This window comes from Amborella trichopoda, chromosome 2, assembly GCF_054954075.1.
Source record: "Amborella trichopoda isolate Santa Cruz 75 chromosome 2, AtrichopodaSantaCruz75HAP2 v2.0, whole genome shotgun sequence".
Classification (NCBI taxonomy): Eukaryota; Viridiplantae; Streptophyta; class Magnoliopsida; order Amborellales; family Amborellaceae; genus Amborella; species Amborella trichopoda.
The window spans coordinates 56,696,514-56,709,853 of NC_142337.1; the positions used below are offsets into that span (position 1 = coordinate 56,696,514).

The 13,340-nt window shown below is 34.5% G+C and overlaps 1 long non-coding RNA gene across 1 annotated transcript; it reads left to right on the forward strand.

The window, feature by feature from the left end:
* Positions 1-433: 433 nt before the first annotated feature.
* Positions 434-12,883, forward strand: LOC105420420 (uncharacterized). Its single transcript, XR_016049743.1, has 4 exons — positions 434-541; positions 4,701-4,750; positions 7,305-7,388; positions 12,868-12,883. It is a non-coding gene; the product is annotated as an uncharacterized LOC105420420 (long non-coding RNA).
* The last annotated feature ends 457 nt before the right edge of the window (positions 12,884-13,340 follow it).

Here is a 13,340-nt window from a genome sequence, read left to right on the forward strand (position 1 = left end):
TTAGAGATTACATATCTTTAAAAATTAAGTCAAAAAATCCATCTCAAAAATAGATTTATTAATAGGCCCACATTTCTACACATACGGGCTTGGCTGTATAGAAACCGGGTCCTTTTCAAAATTTGAAATCTATTTTTTTTTTCATATCCATGCATTTTGATGTTGCCAAAACAACCGCTTCTAATGAAATTTTGGAGGTGTGCTCTAAATTTGATTGTTTGGAGCTCGGCTCTATATAAACTGTTTCCTTTTGTTATTGCGTTCCTATGTATAAAGTTGGGATGTTAAATTTTTTTTACTCGAACTTTCCCATTTCATGAGTGGGATTGGCCATACTCGAAGTGCGGGTTTCGAGTTTAGACTTTCCACCAACTTTTCGAAGTGCGGGTTTCGAGTTTAGACTTTCCACCAACTTTTCGAAGTGGGATACTCCAAGTGCGGGTTTCTGTACATTTCACCCGTTCTCTCTCTCATCCTCTGCGACTAAGAGCTAGAGGAACCAGTGCGAGCAAGAGCAACCCCTGAGCGAGCCGCTCGATTAGTGAGTTATATGCAGATTTTCCATTTTTTTCTTTTTTACTAATTTGGGTGTCGGATCCTCTCAGGGTTTCCTAATGTAAAAAAATTTAGGGCTTTACTTATTTTCTCTGTTGTAAATCTGCCCCAAAAAAATTAGGGCTTTAAAAGTTACATTAGTTCGCTATTTTGTGGCTTGAATTGGGAGCCACGAAATTTCTGTTTACAGTATGGAACTGTCATTTCTGTCCTTCCATAAAGATATATATTTTTTTCTTTCCTTATTGTGGGTTGGATTTCCTCTGTTTATTTGGTGGTTTTTGGTGATGTTCGGTACATAACAAAGCTGAGAATGGTCCTGTATAATCTGATTTATTTCCTTGATTCATAATGGAATGGATGAAAAATTTCTTCAAAATGGAATGGATGGTCCTCATTTCTTCAAAATGGAATAGATGAAATTTTATTTCCCTTCATTTCTTCAAAATGGAATAGATGAAAATTTTATTTCCCTCCCTCTCCTCTGCCCTTTTTCTTCTATCCTCTTTCTGTCTCTACCCTCACCTACTCCAACATCTTCGTATTTCCAGCTCTCTTTCAAACCTTTTCTCTCTGTCTATACCCTCACCTACTCCAACATCATTCGTATCTCTAGTTCTCTTTCAAACCTTTTCTTCATTTGCAACGAGAGATAAAGAGAGAAAAAGGTTAAGCAAGGGTAAAGTATGCAAGAAGAGCAATTATAGAGAGAAAGGGCTTGTTGTTTGAACTTTTCATAGAGAGAAAGAATTGGGATCAATTCTGAATTTATGGGTTTTTTAGATTGATTGAAGAAAGAATTGGGATCAATTCTGATTTCATGGGTTTTTTAGATTGATTGAAGAGTTGGCTACAGTGAGAAAGACCTTACTTATCAATAGATCCTGTTGTGGCAGTAATATGTATTTTTCTCTCTAGAACTTTGTTGATTGTAGATTGATGTGTGATTTGGTCACAGTATAGAGAGAAATTCGAGGACATGTTTACTTTGACAATTTAAGAGAACCGTTGTTGTAGGGGAAGGTGAGACAGAAATTCAGGACCTTTTAAATGGATGATTGAAGAGGAGTGTAGCAGTTTAGAAAGACTACGGTGGATTTGATTTGCTAATTTGAAGTTGTGAGCTTAGAAATTGTTTTTCTCTGTGTAAGATCATCAGAAAAAAAAAAAAAAGGGAAAAAAAAGAAGGGAGAAAACGTTAAGAGGCAAAGAAGGCCTCCTGATGGCCTCTCTTCATGCTCACTAATGGAGGATCTCTCTCTCGCTTTGGACAACCTCCCTCTCCAAAAAAGTGTAGAGAATGTTGATGCATCCATACTGTCCTTTGATATCTTTTATGATATTTGGACCATCATTTTTCTTGAAGTTGGGTTTGAATTGCTGAAATTGCTCGGAAGCTCACTTCAAATCAACTTGAAAGCCCATTGTTTGCCTGGAGTTCACCCAACATATGGTTGTTGCTTGACTTGTGTTCATTTGATCCATGAGAGCTTAGAAAGTTTGAGTGTATGTGATAGTATGGCTAGACTTATTCAAATTATGTCATTTGGTCATGTTATAAATCAGTGGTATGTTACAACAATACTATGGGTTGACATGCTCCTGTTGCATTCAATTTATGGAGAATGCTTGACTTATGTTCACTAGACTTCTTCTCGCACATCATATCAATGAAATACATAATTAACGCCACCTAAACTTGTGAGCCTTCCTCCCATCTCATCACTCTCCACCTTCATGCCACTCTTTCTCTCTCTCTCTTTCTAACCCATGAGCTCATCCCATCACGCCTCTCTCTCTCTGCAAATCGCAATTAGAGTTTACCCTGCAACTCTTACTGGGAATCTCAAGCTGCAGCCTTAGAAGAACGAAGGTGTTCATCTTCATCTATTTTCCCAGCATTTTAGGAAGGTGTTCATCTTATGTTAGTTTATTTGCCTTATATATATATTTTTGAATTTTTGAAGTTATAACTCTAATGCGAGGACTCAAGAGCCTCACATGACTAGGGTTTCTTACCAAAAGGGCTATGCATATGTTGAACATTCTTCATCACTAACCAAGCCTCTATGGGGCAGATATAAAATTTTGACATTCTTTTCTATTAATGAACTGCATCCATTCAATTACCTTAAAATATTATGCAGGGTATTTGTTATCAATGGACTTAATGTTTTGATGATCTCATGATTGTGAATTTTGTTCCTTTTCTTGAGGTAAGAAGGCTTGTTTTATTATACATTTCAATGTTGTTCCTTCTCTTGACATTCTTTTCTAACCAAAACCTTGACAATCTAGTGATGATCTATAAAAGAAATTTTGTATTGATTTTTCCATATCCATCAGGATTTGATGTACTTAGTTGATTTGTCCCCAAATCAAATAGGTTGGAGGGAATTTCACTTTATTATAAGCATTAATTTGAGGGAAGAGGACTAAGAAAAATTTAAGATCCCTACACTTAGGGAGGGGTCATCTATCCACTGCTTAGGTCGAAGATAATGTTTTAGAATGATGCTTGGTGCTGGGATACCTCGGTTTCAAAGACATGAAACATGTTACACTAGCGACAGTAATTCCCTCAAATTGTAATGCACACAAACACTTAACATTTGATTTTAATAGTTGGATCGACTAGCCTTTCATTTTATTCATTTCTAAATGGGTTGATTCTTGATTAGAATATCAAATGTCTTTTTTTTTTTTCCGAGTCTCTTTGGAATATCATATGTTTCCATCACATTTATCAAACATTCTTCAGTTTCCTGCTTAGTATTTTTAACGTGCTTTGCTTCTTAAGTATGTCTGCTGTCTTTCCCTTGTTATTTGGGTCGTATTTGCATGACATCTCTTCTAATTTTATGATTTGAGTTTTTGCTTGTCTTGGCAAATTTTTCTGGGGTGAATATGGGTATTTGGACAATCAAACAAGGTTTATGTACGTTAATACATGGAACCTACACAAACATGTATATACACAAGCATATTATCAATAACATGGACATATATGGTATATTCTTTTGTTCTGCACTTGCAATCATTCCTATCGTGCAAATAGAGGGAGGCCATAGTATGATACGTTATCGGTTTTGAGTAAGACAGTTTTCTCTATCTAGAATTGCGACGGTGTTTGCTTATGTTGTAATTTTGAGATATCGGTTTTGAGTAAGACAGATTTCTCTATCTAGCATTGCGACGGTGTTTGCTTATGTTGTAATTTTGAGATAACTCTGATTGGAATTTTTTTTTAAATAAAAATTTTGATTAGAAGTTATGGATATGGACAAATTGGTGGGCATGGTGGGCATGGTGTTCCTTTGTACCATGTAAAAGATATCTGACTTATGTAACAAAGTATGATTCTGTCTACTAAATCGATTAAAAAAACTAATTATAGCATGGCCTATGAATGCGCTTATTATATATTTTTCTATAGCAAGTGTGTGAATCATAGAACATACTCATATTAGGCATATCTAAATAGATATTAACAAAATATTAAAAAAATAATAATATTAATTATAAAGTTGGCAAAATATTTAGAAGGGAAATTCATGAAGTTATGAACTTCATGAATAAGTTAAAATCTTACCCATATATTTTGTTTTAATTTAAAAATACCCATAAAAATAAACATCATCCTGAGTTGGAATAGTGACAATTGGCAATAACGTTAAATAATTAATCTCTCATAGGTATTTTGATAATTTCCCTTGGTAGAATGATATTCTGAGAAATGCATCTTCTAGACCAGCCAAACAGTGTATATGCATCTTACATGTTGCATCCAGATGCTATCCAAACAGCATCCAGTCAGCTTCCCAGTCATGGGGCATTCTCAGGAGATACATGGAGCAGAATTTCAGTGCATTTCCAGGAAATGCATCTGAAGGCTGCCAAAGTGGCCCATATTGTAGGGTGTTGGTATTTTCTTGAGAGAGAGCACTTGTTTCTTAGCAGACTGCTAAATTTGCATTATTGCATCATCTAAGGGCTTTTAATGGGAACCATTGGTGAGGTCTATAGGTTTTGTTCATGATTATGTTCAAGATATTCTGACCTAGAGAGGGAGGGGAAAGGGATGGAGGGAGGTGTTTTTAATTTCAAGATTCTAATTTCTTCAATCTCATTATTGATATTTTCAGGGTTTTCGATGATATCTAAGGCTTGTTTGTGATTGAACCACAACTATTTTGTAAGTTTACTTCCCGAATCTATCTTTTGTTAATTGCTCATTTTTGCTAGTAAATCATATTATCCACGTGAAAATGAGCAGTCAATAAAAACCTCTGTGAAGTTCCCTTTAAGATATCTGGAGTAGACAAAGTTAACTTTCTCAAAAAAAAAGGATATCTGGAGTGGACTTGCAAGTGTTTTTCCCTTTTTTTGTTTGTGCAGTTCTTTCGGATGTTGGAAAATATCAGATTGACTATAGGAAGGTTGAAATGTCATAGTGTATGGACACAGCATTTTATCCATTGGAAGTTCCAATGTTCAATTCATGATCTTAAAATCGGAGTTTGGTAAATACATTTTACTGGTGGAAGGTTCCATCATCAAATCAAGGGTTAATCTTATTGAGTTCACGGTATATTGATCAGTGAGCTATGGTTAATATTAGGAGTTCTTATATCAAGCTTTTACTATTTCATTTGGTTTATATTTTAGAAAGATGTATCGCTATGTATTTGTATCAGTATTGATCTTTGTTTTGAGGATTAGTTTTATGAAAATCTACGTTTTTCTGTATTCTTGGGGTTTTCTTCCTTTGCCTTCAGGTATCACTTAAATTTATTGTTATGGGTTTCTAGCTCTTCAAATTACAACACATCTTATGCAATTGCATCTTTTTTTTACACTAATAAAAAAATCATGTCTACTTTTTGATTTATTAATTTCCATTTCTGTTTTTTCTCATTGCTCTTTGAGAGAAACCACGAGTGACCTAAATTAGTCCATTCTCTATGTTGATATGGGAAAGTATGTATTGTTTAATGCTGCCTAGTATTCATTTTTTATTTCTTACATCCTAATTATTTTTTGTTATGCTATTTGTGAAACTATGAAGCCTTGTATTTATTAGTATTAGCTTTATTGCTCATTTACTTCAGAGTTCAGACATGTGAGACTCTTTTGTTTATAAAGTATATATGTGTTGAATATTGTATTCATTAGGAATTTTGTGTTTATCGCATTCTAAATATTCAGTTATATCTACGGTGGGTCTTTTCTTCTTTTTCTTTTTAATTTATGCTATTTGTTTTCCTTTTCTAAATCCAATAATAGGCTTCTTAATCAGTCCATCGTTTTCTACCATTTATAGAAGAATGTTTATTTTAGGAGAGTTTTGATGTTGACTATCATTTTCTACCATTTATAGAAGAATGTTTATTTTAGGAGAGTTTTGATGTTGACTATTGTTGAAATTCCACTCATAATTTACGGCTCCATATTTTTGTTTCTTTTCTGTCCAAATGTCAGATGTTCATAATTCTATTTGGGTTTTTCCTCCACTCTTAAAAACTTTAAGAAACAAGACAAAATGATTGGGGATGACACTTTATTTGATTTTCCAAGCCACTTTGTTATTGTTGACGGCCTAAACCTACCTAGCAATATGGGTTTGCGGTTATTGTAAAATTCAAGAATCTTTGGGGAGGACTTCATCGTAGACATTATCTAGTGCTGGAATTGAAACCCATGCCTGTGATGCTTCTTTCAGAGCCTGAATTGATGCTTTATTTCTCGCATTTCAGTAAACATGCTCTTAAGGCGTTGTGTCTGCATCATGCAAACCTTTTTGTCTTGGGATCCATTCATGACAGCATATTTCCATCATTTTCATTAGTTGTTATCAATGAATGAAAATTCGGCCGCCTTGCCGCCTAGGCGGTCTTTTTCCAAAAACACCTAGTCGTGGGCAAGGCGGCTTACTCTAGGCGGATCCATCTAGGCGCCCAAGGCAACCGCCTAGGCGGCATAAAAGGTGGGCACCTAGGCGCCGCCTCGACTATTGACAGAAAATGTCATATGGGAAATGCGTAAAATCGTCATTTTACCCCCTTAAAAGGGAGGAATAGGGTTTTGGGGGCCATTCTTGTGCCCAAAAACATTTTTAGTGAAGTTTTGAGTGAGAAACTTGAGAAAAAACTAGATTTGTAGATTCGTTGAGAGATCAAAATATTTTTCAACCTCATCGAATGGGCACGAAAGTAAAGGATATTCATCCCCAATCTTTAGGCTTCTAGTGGGTGTAAAAGAAGAGATTTGGGAACTAAAGCATTTTGTTTTGGCCCAATATCGAATCCACTTCAAGAAGGTTGGTATACTTCACTGGTTTTTATTAGGTTATGTATTTTTTTTTCCACAATATCTAATGATGTTATTTGTTGCTATTCGTATCTTTTTGTGATACTTTGTGATATATATTTGATATGTTATTTTCTATTTGGATTTTATTTTCCCATTTTGATATGTAGTTTGGGTCTTTGGGAAAACAATTCAATAAAAAAGTCCATTGCCCCTAAACCGAATGAATATTGTTTTTACTTCTTTTTTTTTAAATTTTATACATGAATTTACTTGTATGATTCATAAACCATAACTTTTATCCCTATAATTCTAATTTGACGTTTCAAATATTTAGACTAGTAGTTGTAAATTAATCTTGCTTTTGTGTATGTATTTACAATTTTCACTTCTTGTAAATATTTTCAAGTTTTGAAATTGTTGTTTTCGTGTAATTTCAGGCTTAGGTGATAAGTTGATACGATAGATAAAGGTTGTAGGTGAAATGTCTTTCTCATCTTCAAGTCTAAAGCCGTAAATGTTTGGTATACTTCAATAGATTTTATTAGGTTTTGTATTTTTTTCCACAATGTCTAATGATGTTATTCTTTGCTATTGGTATCTTTTTGTGATACTTTGTGATATATATTTGATATGTTATTGTCTATTTGGATTATTATTTTCCAATTTGGATATGTAGTTTGGGTCTTTGGGAAAACAAATCATAACAAAGTCCATTGCCCCCAAACCAAATAAATATTGTTTTTTACTCCTTTTTTTAAAAAAATTTATACATGAATTTACTTGTATGATTCATAGACCATGACTTTTATCCCCAAAATTCTAATTTGACATTTGAAATATTTAGACTAGTAGTTGTAAATTAATCTTGTTTTTGTGCATGTATTTACAATTTTCGCTTCTTGTAAATATTTTCAAGTTCGAATTTGTTGTTTTTTGTAATCTTCAGGCTTAAGTGATAAGTTGATACTTGATAGATAAAGATTGTAGGTGAAATGTCTTCCTCGTCTTCATGTCTAAGCCGTAAATGCTTATCTTTGATCTGTACTTCCGACATCTTAACTATATATTGTATACAAAACTTATTAAAATAAAAAAAACACAATTCTATAGTCAATAAAGTGGGGGGTCCAAGTTTTAAAAAAAGTCAACACATGCCGCCTTTATGTCTAGGTGCCTGCCTGCCTAGGCGGCCCAGACCCCAAACTGCCTAGGCGGGCACCTCCGCATTTTTGAACATAGGTTGTCATTTTTCTCCGTAGTGGCAACATTCCTTGTATCTTGTTTTACAAAGAGCTCAATATTTCTTCAAAGTGAAATACTTTTTGTTAATTAGTTGTGAACTAACCTTTAAATCAAATAGTTGTCCCACACGATGCGCATTTACTTTCGTAATTGCAATTTGTGCTATGTTATTGAATAGAGCTGGCCCATGCTGTGGCTTATCGTCTTAGATATGTGGGTTATATTATTTTGGCGACAAGTAGCACTGCCATAAGCCTTTCATATGGCATTGGTTGTTTAATCCATTTATAATTTGATGGATATGCCTGAAGTAGAATTGAGAATCTCTGTTCTCCAAATTATTGCTCGAATACCTAAAGTGCATATTCATTGGGGTGTTGCAACTGGAAGATTGCTGCAATTACGTCTACAGTTGACTCATTGTGGTTCTAGACTTAAGACATTTTCACTATAAATGATCATAGGAAATAACTCAATATATACATTACTATAATGCGTGGTGCGTATGTCACACTTTGTCGTTCTTTCCACTGTGCAATAGGTTCCTATAATAGGGTCAAACTACACATGGCATGTACCGGGTTATTTAAGAATATTTTTAAATCATCTTCCCGTTTACTATAGGAATCCCAATAATAAGCAGGCTATCGAAAATTATAATCCTGATAGCTCATTTGGGATGTGTATTGAGCAAAGGAGTTAATGGGTATCAGTGCTGGGGCATTTTTGTGTGCCATTCTATAATTAAAAGCATATGAACCCCAGCTTAGAAAGAATGCAAAATGCTGCTTCTAGTGGTGTTTTGCATAGACATCGCAATTTGATTTGGTGTTCTCAAACCGACATTGTTAACCTCCAACACCATCTCACGCAAGATGTACGAGAATGGAATCCTTTTCCAAATGAAGCATAAATTTACCCCAGATTTTAGAATCGAAAATATACTGTTTAGTGAAGCTGCCGCATGTTATATTTTCACATTATCTCTCCTCACATCGAATTATTTTACAACAAATATTTTGGATCAAAACATGGAAAGTAAACTTAGGTGGGCTGGTCATGTACAACACGTAGATCTAATACGACACCAGTTAGGAGGAGGGACTTGGTTCAAGTGGAAGGGTCTAAAAGGGCAAGGAGAAGGCCCAAAATATGGATGGAAGTGGTGAGAAGAGATGTGATAATGTATAGTCTGACTGAGGGTATGACCCTTTGGGCCTGTTTGATAACTGGAAGCAAGTTCATGAACTGTGAATTGGAAGTTCCTCCTTGCTGCGAAGATAGAAGTTACTGTAAGAAGTTCCTGGTTTATGTGTTTGATAACCTCCTGGGAAGTTAAAGAAGTTTTTGGTTTCTGTGTTTGATAACATGCTGGAAGATTAGCAAGTGATAGTGAAAATTGCAAAATGTAGAGCACAGGTTTCCCATAACAATCATTCAAGCCCTAAAATGACAATAGAGAGTAAATGAAAAACTCCCAAAAAAGTTAAAAACAAGTACTTCAATAAATCTCACGCCATAAACTATCCATTCCTTTAGTTGTCAATATCAGATCAAATATACCAAATTTTGGCAAAAAAACAACCTAGAGCAAAACAGATGATATAGATTGTGATGAATATAATCACTTAGACCCATCTAGCAAGAAAGAAAAAAGACAGATCTTAGACACATTCAAATTGCACCTTTGACCCATCTAGCAAGACAGAAAAGACAGATCTTGGACATCCACTACTCAACAATCTGAAAAAAAAGAAAGGACCAATTTTTGTCCAAATGACTACATTTTCATGTTGAGAAAGCCTTCACAAAAAAGAAAAAATTCCACATCAGATTGTGGCGATCTTTAATGTTCATCGATGCAGTAATTAGAAAGACTCCATTCACAATTAAAAAATTGTATGTTTAGTGCATCTAGCAAGAGATTGAAAAGCAAGCCTGCTTAGGCATCCATTCAAATATCCAAAGAAAGACTAACAATTTCATCTAAAAATCCACATTTTCATAAGAAAATAATCTCATAGACATCCATTCATAAAATATCTGAAAAAAAAAATGTCTGAAAAAAGCAAGATGCCATTAAGAAGGTGTTCTCATAGACAACAGTAAAAAAACCCAATTCAGTTGGGTGAGGAGGAGAATAAAGTCTGCAGGGTTAGTAAACTTCCTTTGAAACCCTAAAATGTTAATAAAAAAGAAAAACCACATTTCATTCACAAATTCTTCTTGAAATTTAATATGTTGGTACTCAAAAGGAAAAGAAAAAAAGAAATATGTGAAGAAAATGCACTATTTTTTACTAACAGTCCCCTGTCCTTACAATCCTAGAAGTTCAAGACTCATTCATAGCATTAAAACTCTAATAACTCTCAAACTGGTACTCTATTTTCAGAACTAAACAAAAAAAAAGAAGTAAAAGAAAACAAAAGAGATAGAGATAATGAAAAGAAAATCAGAAAATGCAATATACATCATTAATTTAATCTTTGAAACCCTACAAGATAAAGCACACTCCAAAACCAATGATTCTAATAATTTTCAACATTTGGGTGTTATTGTCCACGAGAGAAGCCCCAAAATGCCCAATAAAAGAAACCAGAAAAGTATTCTACCATATCTCTAAACATAACTTTAAAATCAGAAGATGCATCTTTTCTCCATTAATGATTTAATCTTTGAAACCCTGCAAGATAAAGCACCCCCAAAACTAATGATTCTAATAATTTTCAACATTTTATTGTCCACAAAAGAACCCCTAAAATGCCCAATAATGAAATTTCTGGTTTTAGGGGAAATTTTTAGGGGAAAAAGAAAGGTACCTGATGAAGAGGAGTTAGAGAGAGAGGGAGAGGGAGAGAGAGGAAGAGGGGTTAGAGAGAGAGAGAAGTACCTGATGAGGAGGAACAGTTGCGGAAGAGGCGGAGGTGGAGGCATGGAGGAGCAGTCGTGGAGGAAGCGGAGGCATGGAATGCAATGGCATGAGGGTGCTAAAGAAGCGAGAGGGTGAGGTAGGGATGGAGTTCCTTTTTAAGTTCCGTGGTTTTCCACGGAACTTTTTTAAAGCGTAAAAGTGGGAAGAGCTACAGTATAAAGAACTTCTTTAAATATCTTTGCATTTTTTTATCAAACACAAAACATGAATAGTAACACGTAAGTTCCATCGTTTGGGAACTAACTTCCAGTTATCAAACACGCCCTTAATAGAGCAGAATGATGGAATGAGCTTCATGTAGCCGACCCCAAATAGTTGGGACAAGGCTCGGATGATAATGATAACGATGATTTTAGATCACAACATCATTATCCTTCCATAGTTCGTGACATTTTTTCCTCATTTCTCGGTTCCATAAAAGTGTTGAGGTATAGCTCATTTCATGCTTGGATTGCATAAATAAATGTGGCTCATTAAGAACATCACTTCCCATGAATCAAGGTAATAACTAATAAGTATGACTATTTTATACATCTAGTAACTATTTAGTACACTTGGAATTTGGCATTCATTTCAATTTGTCATTGATGGGTGATTTCTATTTTTTCCCTTTAAAGATTTGAGTATTGGATCTAATGTATGAAACTTATCTCTGCAGTGAATTTGTATTCGTCACGCTTTAGTAAGGATGTGATAGAATCCTAAAGTCCTAGTAGATAACATTTCCTATTAAAGTTTAATAAGTTCTTAGTACATCCTTCTATAACATTGATAACCTCAAGAATTAGGGCTTCTTTTACTTAAAAGTCCAGAACATCTATTAGAGATTGATTGTCATACTGAGGTGTCCCAATCTCTATATTTCTAGCACACAAATATACATGCACTAACCCATGCATTACATGGGTTGAGAACTAGTAAAATATATGTGCAACTGGCTAGCTGATGCAAACAATTACTTATGCAAATAACTTGCCATAAACAACTTTCTGCAAGGCCTAAAGTTCACTGTTGGGGCTGAATGAATGATTCACAATGAACATAAGATTGTAAAAATATTTGGCTGTCCAATTTGTGAACCAAGGAAAGCATATTTCTTATGACTTGAGCTTTATTACTCAACTCTTGGGAGCAACTTGGATGAAATTGTGGGAGGTGGTCCTGAGTGTTGATGCATGCATGGTTATTTTATGGGATTAATGTTCTCTTTTGTGCATAAGGTCATATTTGTAATTATTATTGCCATATTGTAGTTGTTATTTTTAGGGCTTTAATTTGATAAAAGAAATACTTTTCCTAATTGGTTTCATTGTCATGGTATCTAATCCCTCTTTCCCAAACAAATAAGCATTCTATTCCCTGGTCTTCTGTATTTTGCACTTATCTCTGTGTTGACCACTAGTGGTTTTTATTTGAGTAACACTTTGTTAAAACTTAAAACCCTTTGTTTTGCTCCTTTTGGATACTAATGTTTTAGTTTATAAAAATGTGCCAATAACTTCTGCATGCTTGCGACTGTCACTTTGACATTACGATGACATTATTGACAATATTTCCTATCCCACATGATTTCCAAACAAGCAGACAATGGGTAGTTGAGCTTTTCCTAAAAAAAAAAATGTACACTCAGACAATGGTTTATGAAACTGATCCGAGAAGCGAATTCTTTGAAAATTTTGATTATGTACTTCTTTTGTTTTCAATTTGAATATACAAGTTCTTGACAAAAATCTGGATGTAGTTTCAGTTATGCTATTATTACGTTCTTTTTTCTCAGTAAAGATTCTCATTAGTTTAAAGTTTATATATTGATGTTGTTCTCTTAGGACTTCATTAAGTTGGTCCAACCTTTATTTGCTTCTTTGGGAAGGCGTACCAAATGGCGGAGCTACTAAACATGGGTTTACTATTGGACATTCTTGATGAGGAATGGATGATGGATACTCTGCCAGATGATGGTATTAGAGTTCCTCTACTATCTGAGATACTCTTATTTATCACTTAATCAGCTTTTGGAATCTAAATCTACTTTAATAGACAAAAATTTTGGTACTAACTCAATTTATTTAATGTAGACATTCCATTACCCACTGTAGCTACATTCCGAGAAGGGGATGGTGATGATGCAGGTAGTTCTGCTGATCTACTATTTGAAGCCATAATACAAAATCATGAAATTGTTCTAATGGACAAACAAAAAATTAAGGCCATTTTCTTCCTCTCATCTGGATTTCCCTTCTTCTACTGAGAATGGAGTCTGTTTATTTTGTTGGCTAGCTCCAGAGAATGATGCAGTTAT